The following is a 20474-nucleotide window of genomic DNA, read 5'->3' as shown; positions in this document are numbered from 1 at the left end:
TGATCCATGGGATAACAATATCCATTCACAGGACTATAACATCAGGATTAAATATTTCTATTTTAGTTTAATATGGCTTTGGACTGTAGTGATTGAAGTCAGATCATTCATCACTGAGGTATGGTGTCAGTTGAATATTCCCAAAACCACCTGTACCTTATGCCAGATTTGGAAAATTAAGCTCTTTGATAGCAGGGTATTGTTTTTTTTTTTTTTTTTTTTTTTTTTGTATTTATCCTTTGTTGACCAGATTAGCACCATCAAGCTAGTGACCTCCTTTCAGGAAAGAGACAAGGTAATTTTTACACTACTGGGGACATTTTGCCAAGCATCTGTGAACTTCCCCTACTCTTGGTAGTGTGGGAAGTTTTTGTGTGTGACATAACTGACTTCCTGTTTCCAGTCCAGGCATGGAGGCAGCCTAGAAACAGGGAGAAAACATGGAGGCTGTTAGCCAAAGTGAAATGATGGTGAAAAGTATCAAAAATGAAGGAGAAATTGTGAAATCACTACCAGAAATGTTCACAAATGACTTGGGAGCAGAGAACAGGAACAGGCAAGCAAAAACTGAGGGTGATGCTACTCAATGCTAGAAGTCTAAATCTCAAAATGCACTCACTCAAGGCACTCCTTAAAATGGAGAACATCAATATCTGTGCAGTGACTGAGACCTGGTTCAAGGCTCCAGTGAGCACACCTGCACTACCAGGCTATAACTCATACCACACTTTTTGGCCATGTAACCTGGACTGGAACACCAAAGGCGGAGGTGTGTCCATATTCATTAAGGATATCCACACCTCCAGGCTAGTTGCTCAGCATAATGCAGCCGAGGTTATCCAAGTGCAACTAACTCTGGGCAAAACTGGAATCCAAATTGTAGCTTGCTACAGGTCACCCACCATGCCCCAGGATTCCCACTCCTCTTTTCTTGATGTACTGGAAAATATTAGGTTCAACCAAACACCCTAATAATGGGCGATTTCAACTACCCCACCATTAACTGGGAAAACTACTCATGTATGAACTCCTTCGCTCAACGCTTTCTGGAATTCATAAACTCCAATGCCCTGGATCAACTTATCCACACCCCCACCAGGGGCAACAATATCCTAAATCAAGTCATTACCAATATGAGTGACCAGTGTTCCACACCTGAAGTCAATGCCTCATTGGTCCGATCCGACCATAAGCTAATTACCCTAGATATCCACATCCTGCCTCTACCCCCCATTAAGGATAAAAAATTTCTCCAAAGCCAACTTCATGCTTCTTAAGACAGAAGTGGTGAACTTCATGACACCCATGCAGATGGACAATACAGTTATGACTACTGAATCCTACACAATTGCACTTTATAAGCACATGAGTGCATGGATTGTGCTATCCCAAACAGAACCAAGACGCTATCCTCCAAAAAAGGAAGCCAATCTGGTTGTCCCCTGCCATAAACAAACTGTACAACAGAAGGAAGAAACTCTTGCAAAAGATAATAAAATCCCACAAGTGGAGGAGCTCCGTGGTCAGTCTCAGTAAGAAGCTGCGATCCCTGATAAAATCCTCCAAAGCTAGTTATGAAAACAAAATCGCCACTGATTCTAAAGACAACCACAAAGCATTCTATAGCTATGTCAAGTATCTCAATGGCAACACTCAGATCTGCTCTGAGTTACAGCACAATGGCACTAAATATACAGACTCAACTGATATTGCCAACATCCTGGCAGATAGGTTCAGTGCTAACCTTACCCCCCTCTCACCCTCTAAAGAGCCCATCTCTGTACTGGAAGAATGCAAAGTTCCTGTAATCACGGCTGCACAAGTAAAAAACACACGCTCCAAAGCCAAGAACACAGCTTCCATGGGACCAGACAACATCCCAGGCTGCGTTCTACATGAACTACAGAATGAACTGGCACCCCACCTAAGTACCATGTTCAATCACAGCCTCACCTCAGGCTTTTTGCCTGCTGAATGGCGCACAGCAATGGTTATCCCACTCCACAAGGGGGGAGCCACCACGGACCCTGGGAATTACCTCCCCATTAGCCTGATGAGCCTGGTCTGTAAGGCCATGGAATGTATCATCATGGAACTTATAAACAAAGACATTGGTAATCTCCAAACTCTGGATCCCACCCAGTTCAGGTTTGTAAAAGGCAGATCATGTCTCCTAAACCTGATAGACTTCTTTGAAGCAGTCACCAAAGCCAAAGACAAGGGTAAGGTGGTTCACACAGCCTATCTAGATCTTGCCAAGGCTTTCATCACCATCCCCCACTCTGGAATTATAGATAAACTCAGTAAACTAGGTATAAATCCCTATGTCACAAGATGGGTTGCCAACTGGCTCACTGACAGAACCCACACTGTGAAAGTAGCAGGCTCCAAATCCGACTTCAGACCGGTGACAAGTGGAGTACCACAGGGTTCAGTCCTGGGTCCTCACCTGTTTGTTATCTACTTCTCTGAAGTACAGGCTAACACAGAAGGTCTTTGGCTAATGAAGTTCACAGATGACTGCAAACTAGGAGCCATAATCTAAACTCCTAACGATGTGGACATCCTACAAAAGGGCATCACTGAGACAGATGCCTGGTGTCAAAGCCATGGCCTCAAGCTCAGTGCTAAAAAGTGTATTGTCATCCCCTTTGGTAAAAACTCTGTACCCATGAACTACAACATAGGCGGTAGTATACTTAACACTGAAAGTGTGATGAGACTTTGGGACACAGGTGGACAGTAGTCTCTCCTCTGATAATCACATCGCCACAGTAGTCAGGAAATCCTTCTATGTGGCACACCTCATCACAAAAGGTTTCTCATCCAGAAAAAAAGAGGTCATTGTTCCCCTCTACTCATCACTCATTAGACCCATTATAGAGTACAACGCTCCGTTTGGTATGTACCTCACAAGACATCTACAACAGCTGGAAAGACCACAGAAATACCTCACAAAGAGGATTACCAGCCTCAAACAGATGCCCTCATGAACCATCTCAAAAACTCCAGCTTTACTCCATCGCATATCGCCTACTCAGAGGTGATCTCTGCCTAACATACAAAGCTATGTCAAACCCAGAGCTGTTGGACATGCTCCACTTAAAGAAATCCCAATCCCTCCCAGCTACACGCTCTAGGGACCTAAATCTTGTCACCACAATAAACAGAACATGCCAGAGGGATAGATTCCTGTCCCAGAGACTTCCCATACTCTGGAATAAACTACCTATCTATATCAAACAAAGCTCCTCATTAGCACTCTTCAAGAAAAATCTTGATGATTGGATGGGAAATAGGAAATCACCCCGGAGATCACCTCTGTGGCTCTGCTCGACAGTGGCACAGGAAAATAATTTTCTTGAGTGGCAAAAGCCTGGGTACCTTTTTGGCTGGGCTTGTATAGGCCCCAGGGCCAGTAGCCTAGTACCTACCTATGAACCTATGAAAATGTTTTTGAATGGAGAGGAGAGAAGGTTGAGAAGGATATGGAGGTGAACGCAGAGGTGGAAATGGATTTGGAGCAACATTTCCAAGAAATATTCTGTTTGAGTCGACAGAAACAGTGGAAAAATGCATTATTTCAACCCACCAGTTGGGAGGGTTGCAGGATGTTAATGTGGAGGAGATGATAAACCAGAGTGAGCCAGAAAGTGGCACTGCAGTATCATGGATTGAGATTATGGAGAAAATAGAAAAAGAAAATGTGCCAGAGAAGGTTCCAGAGAAAAAGACTTATGCTGAAATAGTGGGAGAAGTGGACAAAGAGGACATGAGAATAAAGGAAACAAAGAAAAAATTTGTTGTTGGGGTGAGCATTAAAAAGGAAGAAGGTTTGGACAGATATATGGAATGGGACAATGTTATAGTACCACTGGTGTTAAAGTTGAAGACGTATGAGCTTTCATTTTAATTAACAAAGAAACATTTGCGACTTGTTATTTGAAACTGGCCAGGCTATGGAAAAGTTTGGGGGGTTTATAAAAAATAGAAAACAAACTTTCCATGGTCAGAATATGTTGTACAACCTTTTTAGACAAACAAAAAAAAGGGTTTTGATTCAATTTAGAACTGAGGTGGAAAGGGTTTTGATTCAATTTAGAACTGAGGTGGAAGCAAAAGAACTGAAAGAACATTTATTGACAATATATAAAGAACTGATGGACTACTAAAATATATGATGAAAGAGGACTATGGACTGGGGAATGTGAATGTGGAGTAATTTAAAAAATGGAAAATAACAATGTGATGCTTATACCTAGTATTAGTAATGTTCATGGTAATAGAGGTTTTGTGAAATATAGAGGACAAACTAAAACTTGCTATTTTTGTGGAAAAATGATCATGTAATTAATGAATATGATAAAACATGTTGTTATTTATGTGGTCAGACAAGTCATAATGCAAAGAAATGTGAATTAAATTGTAAAAATGTGGCAATGCAGGACATTCATGGTTAGAATGTAAGACAGAGACACAAGAAAATGAAAATAAAAAACAAACTGTAAATGAAGTTATACAAGAAAAAGAAATAGAAGAGGATATTGTACAGGAAGATACACCACAACTGAAAAATGTAGAAGTTGCTTTTACAATTAAAGATACAGAAAAGAAAATGAAGTAGACAAAGCAACTGAAGAATAGACAGAATGGCATATAGTAAAAGGCAAGAAAAAAATGATAGGAAAGAGTTAGGGAGAGAAAAAAGTTTAAAAATATAATGGTAAGAGAAAGGTAAGGGGTAAACGTATCTTTTATACAACTGTTCTATAAAGCTGGAAATGTTAGCTTTAAATGCAAACAGTATGAAAAATATTAAGAGGAGAATTAATATATATGTGTGACTGCCTATGCTCAAATAATAGTGTTAGAAGACATTAGATTGTTAACTGAAGAGGAAAGGGTGCAAACAGAAAGGCTTTGGAATGGTAATGTTATTTGGAATACAGGTAAAGAAACATGTTCAGGTACATGTATATTGTGCAAGGAAAATATAAAGATATTAGATATAACAATAATAGAACTAGGGAGAATAACTGTAGTCAATTTGAGATGGAAAAAGCATTTATATAGGGTTATAGCTTTGTATGCATATGTGACAAAAAAGAGAGAGAAACAACGTATAAATTGTGTTTGTGTGAATATGGATATAATAATGGCAGGTGACTTTAGTTGTAAAATAAAGAATAAAAAGAAGGACCATGTTGTTAAAATAGTTACAGAAATCATGAGGAGTGGACAATTAAAAATATGGGAGAATAAACACTGGACCTATAATAGAAATGAAATAAAGACAGAAACTGATTACTTCTTAATATCATAAAGTTTAAAAATTACTCCAAAAGGAATAAAATGTATGTGTCTTTCAGCATTTCCCGGTTAGGGGTCGCCACAGCGGAACTCCAGTCTGCTATTGAGTGGCAGTTGATTTTTACGTGCACAGTTGCCAGCTCTGATGCACAACCTTCAACAAAGGTACGCCCATTCACGCATGTCTCCACACAGAAGAATCTCTATCTGAGAATCGAACCAGACAGTGCCTTACTGTGAGGTGACAACGCTACCGCAGCACCACCACCGTGGATACTACAAAAGGAATAAAATATACTTGGATACAAATTCATGAAAATTAGGAATATATTAAAATAGGAAAAGGAATACAAAGAATTAATGAAAAATAATTAAATATAGGAGAGAGAAACAAGATATTAGTATGGGATCTTTCTATGAAAATTGGACTATTTGGTGGATACAATTTAAAAAGAAATATAAAAAGGTATTTTTAGAATGTGTAGAAGAGAAGAGGAAAAGGAAAAAAATGGAATACAAAGTATTAAGTGAAGAACTTTTTAATGGTTTAGTAGAAAATAATAGAATAGTATATACAAAAGAAAGAGAAATATATAAGAGAAATCAAGAAAAAATTAATAATTTGTCATATAACAAAAATATTGCTTACAAGGGAAAAAAGACGAAGTAGCACCATATTTATGTAAAATAATGAAAGAAAGAAAAATAATAAGAGAATTAAAAATAAAGAAGGGAAACAAGTTAAGAAGCAAGAAGGAATATTTGAAATAATTAAGAGCTATGTACTAGATTCATATGGCAAAAGAGAAGTGTGTATACAACAAATTTATAATGGTGAGAGATTTAATAAAGAAGACAATGAATATTTAGAGAAACAATAAATATAAATGAGATGAATACGATTATGAAAGCGATTAACATAAATTCAGCTACAGGATTAAATGGGATTGAATATATGTCTAAAGAATTGGAAGACTGGCAAAAATGGTATTTATACAAGTCATGAATGAATGGATGGAAACAGGGATTAACTACAATGAAGTGTGTATGAAGTTTTAAAATTCATGTTTAAGAAAGGAAATAAAGATGAGATAAAAAATGGGATGCCTATAATGTTAAATAATACAGACTATAATTTTTTTTATGAGAACAATAGCTAAAAGAGTATAATATAAAATGGAAAGGTTATACGATCAGCATTTGTTAGGAAGAAAGAGAAAGGGAAGTCAGGATTTGTTGTGGTTATTAAGAGAAGTAACTGATAACATTATTAATAAGAAACGAGAAGTAAAGGTTATGATAGGTGATGTAAGTAAGGATAATATCCAATATGAATTATTATGGAAAATTTTGCAGGCATATAACACAAGTGATAAAATATTACAAACTATTAAATCAATATATGAAAAAATATGTGAAATTAAACATAAATGTTGGGATTGGGGAAAGTGTGAAAATTGAGTGTGGAATAAAACAAGCATGTCTAGCCAGCAGTGTGGTATTTTCATTAGTCATGAATACAGTAGTCATGGAAATAAATAAATAAATAAAATGACAAGTAATGGAAGATATACAATGATGAAGCAGGTACAAGTACTGATAATCCCCACAAAAAACAAAAAGAAAGAAGCAGCATAAACTGGATAAGAAAACTTTTTTCTTTACTGAATTCGGATTCTGGTACCTCGGCCTTCGCCTTCAAATGGAACAATGTTACAAAATGCAAACCAGTTTAAATACACCTTGCACAACCAATTAAACAATTAATCAATCAGAATAAATACTTCATAATTAAAGAAATATACATACATATATATATATATATATATATATAAAAATAAATATGTAATAAATAATAAATAATTACATTCCACAGAATAAATATTATTTCATATATTATAATTCTAAGTTCATACCATTGGGAAATAATGTTCCAAAATTTACAATAAACCTTGATTCCATACTCAATAATTTGTTCTGAAAATTGAAATTATTTTCACCCATTCCCCACGGTTTAGCCAAAATACTAAATTTGAAACCAGAGTGGTCCCCCTCATGGAACTGACAGAAATGGCAAGCAACTGGACTATCCAGTCTGTTATTCCTAATATCCCCAAGATGTTCCAATATTCTTAATTTAACCTTACGTTTTGTTTGTCCTATGTACCATTTTGGTTCCAAGCAGCTGCAACCAATAATATAAATCACCCCTGAAGAATTGCAATCAAAATGATCTAATGCATGGTAAATAACCCCATTGATACTCTGACCATCTAAGTTGATAATTTTATCACAAATTTTACATTTCTTGCAAGCAAAAGAGCCTGCATTGAATACTCTCTCCTTCCTACCCTTGCTTCTTAATAATTCTTTCAGATTTTTACATCTTGTGTGAGAGAAAACAATGTTATGTGGAACGATGTTCCCTAAAAATTTGTGGGGACCACTCTGGTTTCAAATTTAGTATTTTGGCTAAACCGTGGGGAATGGGTGAAAATAATTTCAATTTTCAGAACAAATTATTGAGTATGGAATCAAGGTTTATTGTAAATTTTGGAACATTATTTCCCAATGGTATGAACTTAGAATTATAATATATGAAATAATATTTATTCTGTGGAATGTAATTATTTATTATTTATTACATATTTATTTATATATATATATATATATATATATATATATATATATATGTATGTATATTTCTTTAATTATGAAGTATTTATTCTGATTGATTAATTGTTTAATTGGTTGTGCAAGGTGTATTTAAACTGGTTTGCATTTTGTAACATTGTTCCATTTGAAGGCGAAGGCCGAGGTACCAGAATCCGAATTCAGTAAAGAAAAAAGTTTTCTTATCCAGTTTATGCTACTTCTTTCTTTTTGTTTTTTGTGGGGATTTCGTTTGGATTTTGATCCAAAAGTTTGTGTTTTTTTCTTACAAGTACTGATAATTCATATTTATGCTGATGAAATTATAATAATTGCTAAAAATAAATTATGGATGGAAGAAATAAATGAAAAATTAATTATAATATTAAAGAAAATTGGTTTAAGTATAAATAAAGAGAAAAGTAAAGGATTTGGTTATGAAGGTATAATAGGAGGTATAGAATATAATGAAAGTGTATAGATATATTGGATATAGTATTTGGCAGAAGTGAATATAAACATGAGCAATGGGACAAAGTTATTAAAGGAATTAAAGATATGATTGCTTTCTGTAAAACATAAAACCCCAGATTCAACAAACGTCAGTGCAGAAATAACTTATTCCTGCACAAAAGGGACTGTTTCTGTGTAGCATGACAGCGCGCCATGCATATGTATGAAGCCGCACTGCCATGTGTAATACATACATGGGGATGTGTATGAGTGCAGGGTCATGCTTGAGAGCAGTGCTCTCACAATACACACACTCCCTGCACACCAGAATTGCTGTACTGCGATATAAAAAGAGCGAGATCGCTCATTACACCTCTCAACCTGTCAGAGTAAGAAATCTGGGCAAAGCCATAAGGAACAATTGTAATTACAAAGTTGATAGAGTAAGAGGTTTTGCATTATCATGAAATTTGTGAAGGGTTTGAAGTCTAAAACGCACACCTCACAACCCGTTAGAGTAAGAAATCTGGACAAAGCCATAAGGGACAACTCGGAAATATTGCCATTACAAGAAAGTTGATAGAATAACAGGTTTAGCATTAGCATGAATTTTCTGAAGGGTATGAAGTATAAAATGCAAATGTCTGTCATTACTGTCAAACATTAATCTTTAATGATGTGCCAGAGAGCCACAAGTTTATGAAAAGTGGACCAAGAATATAATGCAAATATCCGGATATACTGTGAAAAGTTATATGTCATCAAGGTTTGCAAAGCACAGCCGCCAACAAATAAATCTTTTTTTTTTTTTTTTTACACATCTGCAATAAAGTTTAAGCATAGCTGCGCGGGTATGCCCATTGCTTAGCTATGCTTAGCCCAGCTAAAATGTCACAATAAGTTAAATAGCAATAGACATCCAGCATAAGGTGTAGTGGTTAGCGTGTATGCCTTGCATGTATTCATTCACGGTTGGAGCCTCACCAAAGCCATTTCCATTTTGTATATGAAATCATTACAATTTTAATTTATTGGTATATTTATGTAGGAAGTAACTTATATTTCTCAACCAGAGTAGTGTATTAGGCCCAGATTTGAGGTGTCAGTGTAATAAAGTTGTGAAACCCCCATATAAACACAAGTGCCCCATACAGTATAGTCACACAAGAATAAATGTAATGAAAGCACATTGGGGGATGTCAGGGAAGGTAAACAAATTTATAATATGTCAGGAAGGATGAATCAATCCCATACAGGTGGTAGTCCATAAAATAAAACATAAGCAATGCTAAGCATTGTATAGCTATACTGACTGGGTGTATATATTGTGTAAATATGAATTCTAAGCAATGAGTTGCCCAGCTAAGTAGATTTGTCCATTGGTAAGCAGTGCTGAACCTGCCCCTTTATGCACTGCCAACTTTAGCTAAGCAGGTTTGCCCATAGCTTAGCTTAGCTCAGCATATTCAAAACTGTCTAATTACGGCAAAGGGTGGGAAATCTGCCATATTTAAACCTTGCAGGCAGGAATACAGCTCATAACTGGATGTAGCTCCCCACTGTAGGCAGTATGCAGGTGTTGGAGAGGGCATGCGCTTTCGGGAACAGCACTGGGGCATACAGGAGTCCACGGTCATGGTAGGACTCCTTGTAAAAAAAACATGATGTGAGACTGCTGCAGGACCAGTACCGGGGTCTCCCAATTCAAAGTGGAACCCTGGGAAAGTTTCACCCATGATCTCACCAGTGCCACTGGTATTCCTCAGACTGGTAAGCAGGTCGGCACCACTATGCTGACTTGAAGCAGAGAGAGAAGGAGCTCTTTGAACAGTGGGTCCAAGAAGCAAGACAGAGGGATGATGTCCCAGCAGTGTGCAAGTATTCATAGCAATAACTATTTACCAAAGTCCAGCCTATGTATGTGATGGATAGGTATGTATAAATGTTTCTCTATCTTCATTACAGCTCCAGATGAGTGGGTTGCAAAGGCTGCATCATGAGGCTGGTGAGTAACAATGTAGCTTGTAGTATTCATGCCAAATAAATATAAAGGAGTAGAATGTCACCTGGCAGTATTAAAATGAGTATGGTTTCTACTGAATAAAGCAGATGATATTACAGTAATAGTCTCATATAAGTCATATATTAATAAAATGTAACTGCCTGTGAATAGAATTCTAAACCCTGGACTGGTTGTGTTTACTCTGATATGGTATGATTTGAAATGTGTACAAGTTATGCATAGCAACTATTGCTCTGAAAGCATTAAACAATCAAAAGTCATCTGACAAGTTAGTGCCTCCATAACACATGAGTTTAACTGATATTACAAATGTCATGGACCAAGATCTGATATCTGAATAGTAATGTTGTGTTAACCACTGTTTTCCACACTGTGCTATGTGAACAGGTATGTATAGAAATGGGGTCTACTTTATTTAAATGAAAATGCGTTATATTGAACACCACTCCATCGACACATATACACCAAACCGCAAAATAATTGAACGCACAAAACCGCGAAACTAAAAATACCGAATTGTCACACTTGGTCAACCCCACCGCCTGAAACATACTACCCACCCAAACAAAATAAATAAACCACAAACATACACCAACCAAAACCCTACTTCTAACCCTACACTAAACCCCACATACACCACTATCTATGCACTATCCTTAACCCCTCCCTAACCCTAAGGTCCGTAACTACTGCACACTTACCCTACGGAGCTATACCCAAACAAAATAAATAAAGCACACACACACTAACCAAACCCCTACCTCAAACCCTACACTAAATGTTAAATACATTACCCATCTTACATTACCTATCTATGCACTTACCTTAACCCGCACCGTAATCCTAACCCCAGTGTCTGTAACTATCACACACTTACCTTACGGATCTGTAGCTCAGACGGGCCAACCAAAACACTTCCACATTTCGAGTTTCATGGTAATTTTGCAGTTTTGTGCATTCGATTATTTCGCGGTTCAGTGTATATGTGTCGATGGAGTGGTGTTCGACGTAACGCATTTTCGTTTAAATAAAGTAGACCCATAGGAATGTATGTATAAGAATGTTGTAAATACAAGGTCAGATTGTACAACAAAGAGAGAATGAGAAAGAAATCATTCAAGGAAAAAAACAGCAGTTTCTCAATAGATCCCTGTGAGGAAACATGCACTTGTTATATTTTTAGCAGACACAGCCATGGTTCGAATCCCAGGAGTGGTAGTAAGCTGTATGCATAATTTCAACTAGGATTTTGTGAAAATGTGTAGAAACAGTCATGAAGTATTAACAAACATTCCCTCCACAGTTCTTCCAGGTAAGATAAGGTATAAAGTAGCTATAAGAAGACTGTAGTTATACTGTATCCAACACCCATGGTCCAACCCAAGGCTGCAAATGACAGCAAAATAAGTACATAGAGCAAGTGGCCTTCCCCAAGAAATATTCAAAAGTGTCATGCTGTCACAGCTACAGGTCCCTCCTAACAACAACCAGGGTGACTGATAAAAATCAAGGCAGAGTGTGTCAGTAGCACAGACACACACACACACACACACACACACACACACACACACACACACACACACACACACACACACACACACACACACACACACACACACACACACACAGTAAGAGTGCACATATGTAACCCTGACTATAGGAATATGGGTAGAAACAGTCATGTAGCATTAATACACATTCCCTCCACAGATCTACCATGTAAGAGAAAATTCAAAGTAGCTATAAGGAGGCTGGAATTATACTGTGTACAAACATACCACTGCTCAATCCAAGGCTATAGTTGTTGTAATACCTGTAGAATAATGATTGGAGCAATGATCATTAAAGTTTTGACCACATCTACATTTGTTAGCTGATATCTCTGTCTCTCCCCCACCTTATCATCACCAATAATCTAAACACATAAATGAATGGGTATATTTTCCACCAAACCTACTCTTTGGACATGTGTCCTGTTGTTCTAAAAATGTTGAAATTTATTCCAATTAATGTTTCCTGTTCACATACCATCATTGTGGCCTTTTGCTATCAATGTAATCTGCATGCTGGTGTAATGCCCACTGTGGTTCCATATATGCATGTGTTCTGTTTGCTATGCAAATGTTCCAAATCTGCTATATTGGGTTAATGGGAATACTCATGCATGCTGTTATAACTAATCCTGGAATGTGTTTACCATTATTAACCAACATATGTTCTAAAACTGCAACACCATAGCACATCAGGGAAGGCTGATCCCAGCAGATCCACCTCTCCCGCCTCATCTGGTCATGGAACTGGGCCCCAGCACATCTGGGACCCACCCCGGGACCTCCTCGTCCACTGGTCCTGCACCATCTTAAAGTAGAAATGCCTCAGGGGATAGATCTCAACCCCCCCCGGGTATGGGCACATGTAGGATTCTGTCATCTGAAGCCAGGTCCGGGGTCTGGTGTATAGTGAGCTCCACAAGGAATTTGGAGAGCTGATATGCCAGCTTGAGGGCTTCATGGTGCATTTAGAGGGTCATCCTGCCCCTCCTACTCAGCCCCCAGCACAGCCACCTTTGGGGCCGTGAAGGTGCCGTGGTGACTGCCCATGGGTGGGGACCTCAGTCCCACTGTATCCATATGGGGGCTCATGGGCTTCTGATTACCAAACACCCCTCCCTGTCCAAGGTGTCCCCCCACATGTGTACCACCCCTGTATGCTGTCCTGTCTGTCTTCCTATCCAACTTACCTCCCCAAATATACATACTACCCTTCCCCAACATCCCACTCTCACCTTAAAAAAATAAAAAAGGACAATCTGTCCCCTAAAAAAATATTTGCCCCATAACTAGCTGTCCATTTTGCACACGTGTCCACTGGGCACATGTAATCTTCTCTAATTGGCTTTACAACATATTATTGTTGTCCTCACCCCTCTCTCTCTCAGGGGCTTGAGTGTCCAAATTTATCTCCAAATTCTGTATCTATGCACAGCTGTTGCAGTACCAAAAATGGACAGCTATGGACCTTCCCTACACCCATCCTGCACATGCCTAGCTATCTGTCATATTGTTTTACCCTCTTCGTGCCCTCTTTTTCACCACTTTCTTATCACCTGTTTTTTTCTTTTCTTTTAAAGAAATTAGCATGGGGTAAGTGGGAGTAAGCAATAGTAAGTGGGACTAAGCCTGTTTGCACAGTGCTAAGTGATATCTACACAGATTAAGCACTTTTAAGGCTAACTGTCTGTAAGCATATTTAACCAGAAGGTAGCATTGCTTACCACAGGGCAAACCCGCACAAACCTGCTTACAACTGCTTAAAAGTGCCTTAATCACTCTGTATCCAACAGCCCTTGTTCTGCCCAGCAACAAAACAATCAGCCCTTGAACCCAGGACCCTGCACACAATAGCGACAGCAAGTTACCACTAAGCCAGTGAGCTGTAGACATGTCTGATATTTATTCAAACATATCATGCAGCACAGTCATTCAACAGTAGGGAAAATGTATATATATATATATATATATATATATATATATATATATATATATATATATATATATATATATATATATATATATATATATGAAACTGATGCGGAATAAGGTGAAGTGCCAAGACTGGAAAATCTCCCTTATCCCCCTTAACTTAAGGATGAGCTACCTCATCAATTAGGTGTTTGAAATACAAAATAACTGAATTATGCAGCTATCAAAGTAAACATATGATACATTCTTGGTCCTACCATCTCAGGACATTTGCTGTTTGTCAGTTGTCATCAGCAGGACACAACTGCACAAAGTGGGTGTGTCCCTCGCAAAGAGGGACAGATGGTAACCCAAAGTAATCTACAAAAAATAACATACTCTGCTGTCTTGGCCAAAGCCTTCAAGTAGTACAACAGTAAGAAAATACACTTGCCTTGAAGACAAGAAGCAATCAACCCTTAATTACAGATTTAGTTCAACAGTCTCCAATTATACTCTGTAGTTAACGCCCTGGGGGGAAAAGTATCACATGTTACAATGTAAATGGATCCTTTACATAAAAATGCTTCACTTCAAAATGTATTATCACACTGACAAACGGAACTGTGTGCAAAACAGTAAGCTCTAACCCACCACTGTCCCCATGTTGAAATATATGAAAATGTAGAGCCATATACCTTTATGTTTCTTATTAGTAATATATTTTATATGTTCTAACAGCCTAGGTTAAAAACATTTAATACCCCTCCCCCATAAAATGTCTTACAAGGGCATATAACAGAGTTCTCTATATACTGACCTCTGGACTGTACAGGGTCACACATGTTATCCAGCCATAGTCCTCATATTTATGGGCCCTACCCACAACATGTGTGGGAGTCCACAACATCACTGGAATGATAGCAGGAATGTCAGCACTAAATAATGAAAGACCGTCCTTTTAACCTCTTACTACATGACATCTGGGCAAAGCCTGGTATATAAGTGGAGGACAGAATCTAAAACATAGGGCCATATTTGAAATATTGCTGTTATGAACTGTGAAATTTGCTGGTGTTACATGATTGGTTACAACATACCCTACTGAGGAATATGATGTCAGAAACAAATGGATGTTGCCATGTACTGATAGCAATCAACAGAGAGAATGCCACTAATTTTCAAGGACAGCACCTGTCTGGGGAACAGATAAAACATAGCAGTCAAACCTCTGGCCATTATGTGGGTAGCCCCACAGTTGAGAGCTATGCAGGCAGACTGCATTCCATGCAAAACTAGCATGTACACACAAACCCTGTAAAACTAGCAGTACTCAAAGCATATAACAGCAGTACTCACACTCTGTCCCTTGGTCTGGAACCTTATACAAACATGTAGTTGACCTGTATCCACAAGTCTTGTTGTAAGAGGTATTCCTACCTGCTGTAAATAACACTGCTGCCCCCACACACATGAAGGATGTCTTTCATACAGGCAAGGTAAAGGGACAATGGCCACATGAAGTAGTCATGTATAGTAGTGGGTTGCTATGACATTGGCTATTGGATGAACTACACAGCTACCTGCATACAATTAGCAAATGGGGAACACCAATTGGTTCAGAGGCCATCATCTGCTCATGAGCATCACCTACAAAAGCCATGCTGCAACCTATTCAAACCAGCTTGATTCCCTGTAGTAGAGAGAGAGAGAGACAGAGAGAGAGAATGAAAAAAAAAACAAAAGAAAAGAATAAAAACAAATAAAAAAAAAAAACAAACAAAACAAGGAAGACATAAAACCGGAACAAAGAAGGTACCATAAAAATAAAACAGGTATGTGAAACATGTAAGCATGTTATTGAATGTAGTACTTGGTCTGTAATAATGGGATAGATGATTTTGAAAGAGTTATAAGTGGCAACAAAACTAGCTGTAATAATGTCCTGCTGAACAACTGTTATGGACATAGAATCTGGCTCTGTCTGCAGTGGGCGATACCTGTCAACTGTACAGATCTTCACAGAATGTAGAGAATTACCCATCATAGTGTTTGGTCTGTTCCACCTAACATCCATATTATTCTGGCAAATAGCTGAGGATGGAAGTCATGACTTGAGTTTCAGACCCCACCACCTTCAGAACAGTCATGGTAATGCAAAATGTATTATGCTACAAACTTCATAGGTTTGTAACAGCCATATTTAAGATCTGTGCCTATTTATCCCCCCCAATTTTAGGCTTTATTCAGATGTGAGGCTCTAAGCAGTGGAGAGGTAGGGTCACAGGTGAGGAGCCTGACTCACCCTGGAAAAGGACAGATCACATATGGCAACCACTAGAGTGTCAGTCAAACAGTTGTGACTGTGCCACTGCTAGGCCAGTTAATGGGATGTTGTCCATATCCATATGTTACCTGTGAATATGAGTATTATACATGTGCATAATAAAGTACTGTTGCAGATGTGTGTGTTAAACTGCATGTGATATATTGAATTAATAACAATCAACTGTAGAGTGTTCTGCCAGACAATAGTCACAGTTGTGACTGATATCTGTAGTCACATACACATATACTTGTGTTATGTCAGCTATATTAATACGATATCAATATTGATTTCCCTGTTGTCAGCCATTGATGTGGACCATTGTCCAGACATCTTGGTATAACAGGTTGAGAAGTATGATTGAGCTGCAAGATTGTAAATACAGTGAGCTATACTGACATAGAACACAAATGTATACCAGGTATCCCCTGAGCATGTGTATGTATACACATGTTCAGCTGAAAGCCACAAAAGTAATAACATGGGTTACAAGCTGTCCGGAAAATAGGTTGTGTATGTTGCACATATGTGTAATATCAGTGTCACTGCATACAACAAAATAAAATGTGTACAGCTATTGACTGTTGCATTGCCATGACACTGATATGGGTACTACAGTAGGCATGATTATCAGGTAGTAATCAGAGAAGTGTACAACTGTGTTTTGAGCCACTGTCCATGCCTACCACTAACAGATATATCAACACTCATATACACTGGATATCCAAAGTGTACACACCCTTGTTGGAATGCCAGGTTTGTGTGCTATATGCCAGTGAGACCACAGAAAATAATTTCAAAATGTTTCTCACCTCAAATGTGACCCATAACCTGTAAAATTCTATTGAAAAAGAAACAAATCTGTTTCAATGAAGGTGAGCAACCATTGCCAGGTGAAGATGTGTCATGATATTAGAGTACAGACCAAGACAAATGGATGCTGTAATCATCTCAGCAGGTGTTTACTCAACATCAGTTTAAGGGAGTGCACACACATTCAACTGGCTTACTGTACTGAGTATTATTTCCCATATGTTTTCACAGAACAGATTGTTATGTTTGCAATTGAATTGAGGAGGCTATAGGTCAAATTACAGGTGGGGATTATGTTGAAATGAGCATTTGTGGGGTCATGTTTCAATTGCACAAATACCAGGCATTGTAACAGGGTGTGTACACTTTATATCTACTGTAGCTATATGGAATCAGCAGTACCTGACCTGTACAACCAGCCTCCATCAACGATAAAGTAATCTACCTTGGTGGATAACAGCAATACACAAAGCACATAGCAGGTTGTCATAGTGACTGTACATGAAAACATAGGTGCATACCACAACTTGGAAGCAAGTCCACCTCTATCTGAGCAAGCATGTAGGTTTACAGGTGACTTCCTGTAAGGCTAACTATGACTAAAACTCAGACATGTCCACACCACCAAGGCCAGTTGCAACAATATCTCCACATATGTAGTCAGTCTCAGAGGCAGTAACACAATTCAACCTGTACTGGGGTAAGGCATACCTCATACACACATGCCATGGATACAGGCAACCTGCATCAGACAGGTTAGATGGGAACAGTACCACCCTGTCCACAACATTTGTACAGAGGGATATGCACATCAACCACACTCCTGCCTTCATCAATGGTGAGCATGTACATAGAGCCTACTGATGGCAACAACAGCAAGTCTCCATGAGGCATGGGAACATCACAGTCTGCCTCCTACATGAGCTCAGGCATGTGCTCACAGCACCATCACACACTACAGTCAAACACAGATTGCCACCATCCACACACCATCCACATGGAAGATGGCCACTGTCCTCCCTCTACACAGAAATGAATGGAGAATAGAGGATTATGCAATTAAGTGTCCAACATTGAGGGAACTAGATAGGTCAGGGCCAGGAGTGCAATGCAAGATGCCAAAGCCATAATAGCTTACAGTGTTATGGTATACGCTGGATTATTTGAAAGTAATATCCACTGTTGATGTGCAAGTGGACAACCTTTATGAGGTCATGTGACCTTTTCTCCTGTTTATGTCTTCCATGTAATATGCAACATCCTTGGCTGCCAGCTTTCACCAACATAGAGAATAACACCATAATACAATATGCCATACAGCATTACAACATATTATTCAGCCGCAGAGCCCAGGATCTGCAGGAGAGAACCACCCTGTGGAACAAACTTATCCACAGGGTAAATGATGATGGCCTACACAGATGAAATTATGAGCAGGTGCAGCATCATTGCACTGACCTCATCCGCCACTCCCATCAGCGAGCTGCTGCCGCTGTGAGGGAATGGCTAGCCACAGGTGGGGGTCAAGCTAACACACTAACACTAACATATGCTGAGGAGCTCCTCACCAGCCTTGAGGCACCCGACGCCGAACAAGCCATGAAGCCAAAGACAGCATTGTGGAGGTGGGTGCCACCCACACAATGGACGAGGAGCATGCAGGTAAGGTCCCAATGCACATCACTAGAACACTGTTGCTTATCCATCTTTATCTGTAAAGTATCTACATGCATATATCAGATAAGATAGTCTGTTGCTGGAGTGTAGTAATGCACAGATGTGCATAATCCTTAGTATTGGGGTTTGTACTGTTGATGTGCTGAAATGCTGCTTCCACCCTGTACCAATGCCACAGGTGTGGCTACTGATATTACTTCTCTCCCACAGCTAATTAGGTCCCTCTGGTATACAACTAGGACAGCAGCCTGTAGCTGGTGAGTATGGAGTTGTTTTGTTCATGTTTGCCAATACGCCAGCCATGTTAATGCCATGCTATTTGCCATGCACACATTTAACACACCTACACATAATGCATGCTGTACATGTTCATTTTTGTTGGTGTTAACTGCAATGCATCACAGTGATCACCATGGTGGCATATCTGAAGGGTATGTATGATTCCTGCATTATACCTCACAACCTGTCAGTGCAAGATGTGTGGACAGAGATAAACAAAATGGTGGGATAAATGGCCTACAGTAGAGACATGTATGAAACATTACCCTTATAAAGTGGATACAACAGTGTATACAGCACTATTACAATGGCAACTGTTCCTGACATATACAATGGCAGACCACAATAACACATTACACACTTTTTACAACCTGTAATGTGATCCTAACATAAGCAATGAATGTGTAATATAGAATCCTATGTTAGAACAACAAATATGGGGTATACAAACCTTCCAAAACACTGGGAGCATATGTGTGCACACACTCCAAATTACATATTGTGGAGGGAGCTTGTGATGTACTGACAGCATTCACTCTTCTTGAGTAGACACCTGCCATCAAGTACATTGCCTCAATGTCAAAGCAAGTAATGGTCTGTTGTCCAAGAAGTATGCCCATGACATTTGCCAAGTTGCATGAAACAGAGGCAACCATGGCTTGCACACATCTTACAAAGCATGAAATGGATCCCATATCTGAATGGTAGCAGTCAGGAGTGGGAAAAGTAACCTTACCTCACCATTGCATATAACATGGCAAGCAGTGCAGCCAGTGATCTAGAGGTGTATTAAATATGAGACAACAGTGATGTAGGAAAGAAACAGATGCCCATCCAAAACAGATGACAAAACATGTTGCAAACTGGTCATGGAGGCTGCCCAGAGACATGCAGCAACACTGAGGGAGTTGCAGGAATGTCTAGCAAGTATTGCCTATGTAGTACCTGTGTCAACAATCAGCTGGATTCTGCATAATTGTGGCCTATGGGTTAGGGTAATCAGATGAAAGATTAGTCCCACATGTAACATCATCCAGGGATCTGTACAGATAGCATAAGCATAACATCAAGTCTCCCAAAGGCATGTGTTGCAATGTGTAATGTTGTCATGAGACCAAGGTTCAAACCTACAGACAGTATTCATAAATATATGTATGATGCACAAGCAACACCTCACTCCACCTCAGGGCCACCATCCTCAACTTTTAGCTTGCTGGTGCCAGTGTACATCTTTAGGGTTGCTGTTCATTAGCTAGAACTAGGCCGGTAGACATGGTAGGTGGAATTTGTAACACTGCAAAATAACACTCATATGTGGCCCATAGTTGTCAGGCATCTGCAATAAGGCTGATGATGGGGAGGGGTGTCAGCTTCAAACACAAGAGTGAACTGAAGCATACATCCAAGGCTAGCTAAGAATGGCTGTATCTGAACACTGTCAAGGTTATAAATTGAGCCAGACATAACCCAGACTCTTCAG

The sequence above is a fragment of the Protopterus annectens genome, chromosome 3.part0, assembly GCF_019279795.1.
Source record: "Protopterus annectens isolate FY-2018-M chromosome 3.part0, PAN1.0, whole genome shotgun sequence".
Classification (NCBI taxonomy): Eukaryota; Metazoa; Chordata; order Ceratodontiformes; family Protopteridae; genus Protopterus; species Protopterus annectens.
Note: the sequence above shows the minus strand (reverse complement) of the source record.